This window comes from Triticum dicoccoides, chromosome 4A (assembly GCF_002162155.2).
Source record: "Triticum dicoccoides isolate Atlit2015 ecotype Zavitan chromosome 4A, WEW_v2.0, whole genome shotgun sequence".
NCBI lineage: Eukaryota > Viridiplantae > Streptophyta > Magnoliopsida > Poales > Poaceae > Triticum > Triticum dicoccoides.
This window is the reverse complement of record NC_041386.1, coordinates 234,211,096-234,212,882: the sequence shown is the minus strand read 5'-3', so window position 1 is coordinate 234,212,882 and position 1,787 is coordinate 234,211,096.

The window sequence follows — 1,787 nt, the reverse complement described above, 5'->3', positions numbered from 1 at the left end:
TATGGCTTAACACCATCTAAATAAGATAACAACGGAAAACTTGGAAGATAAGTGAGTCCATCAACTCCAACAGCATAGCTGAGTGCATGACAAATGACCTATCACATCTTACTCCTCGTCTAAAAAGTCTGCAACATGATATATTGCAGCCAGAAAACTGGTCAGCACATGGAATATGCTGGCAATATAACACAGTAGAGCAATGAGCAGGTAAATGTTATCACTACATGCATATTTGGCTGGTGGAGGCTCTATGGTTATAATGTTTTTGCGAAAATCCAATTTTTCCCTACAACAAAGGAATATACTTTTTTTATCTATCATGATGGTTGAGACATTGAGAATGGTACCCCCATCTCAATCCGAATTAAAAGTAATTATCAACCCAACAAATTAATTTAGAGTGATGAGATCCATATGATAATCCAAGAACCAGATACTCAAGTTGTCCATAACCGAGGACACGGCTAACCATGATTAGTTTGTACACTCTGCAGAGGTTTGCACACTTTTCCCCACAAGACTCGATCTCCTCCGTTAGATTTCTTGCACTTCATGATGTTTGAGAAATGGATGACCAAGACACAGTCTTTCAGAAGTATTAACTCTAACCCCGGGTAGACCGTACCAACTTACATCCCCTACATCTGCTAGCCTACCACTGGAAGAGATCATGCATCCCACTCAACGATGCTAGAGCCCATAATAGCTTGTGGCTGCACACGGAAGTTTCTATCATGAATAATCTTATGATCCCTTTGAGCCTGGGTGGCGGACCATAGGAGGATCACGCGGTATAACCCCGGGATATACTAGGACAACACTGGTATAACCCGAGGTGCCCAAAACCAACAATCCACCCAGATGTGTATTAAAGTTGCCACCTTAGAATTGAACCATTAATTAAGAAACTCACATCTGTCATGGATACACTGAAACCCAATCCACGTCTACTAGCATAGCATAACAATATAAGCATAACGTAGAAATAACTCCCAAGGGTTTGATAATGAAACAGGTAATAGGTTCTACCTCATAAACTACTTCCCAATACCCACATGTTAATCACATCCTAATCATGCAGTGTTTGAGGATTGTAACTAATGCATAAAAACTGGGTATGAAATAGTATGATCAATGTGTTACCTGCCTTGCTGACGATCTTCAAAACCTAGTGACTCGTAGTAGCACGCTTCACACTCTGGGTGTTCTATCGCAAACAAACAATAGCATAAATAATCAATCAAGCAAAGATGCACCGGGAAAACTCAGATAAGAAGATCTAACGAGAATGTTCAACTGAAGAACTCCGGTTTGCAAAAATTATCAAATCAAACGGAGCAACGAAACACAAACTACGAAAGAAACAAGATCCGATTACTAATCTGGACTAAAGCCAATTTTTACAGTACCAGGTTGGTTAAATATAAAGAGGACTTCGAGAATAAGATCTAGGCGCTTGTTTCACCTGATTTTGATAAACGAGCGAAAAGATATACTAGATCAAAGATTAGGGCAAAAATCGCGATCGGAAATAATCGCGGAAAGACCATGGAAAAAGAAAAACTAACGAACAAACGTTCACTGTCTGCGACTAACTGACGAGCAACGTTCGTTAAAATGAACGTACGGACGAATGTCCGCTAAATAAATAAACCAACAGAAAACCAAACGAACAGATCTATTTAAAAAAAAAACTAGATCTAGGGTTTTCTAAAAAACCAAAGGTTTTCCCGAGAAAACCGGACGGTGGCGGCGGCTACCGCGGCGTCGTCGGGATCGGCGGC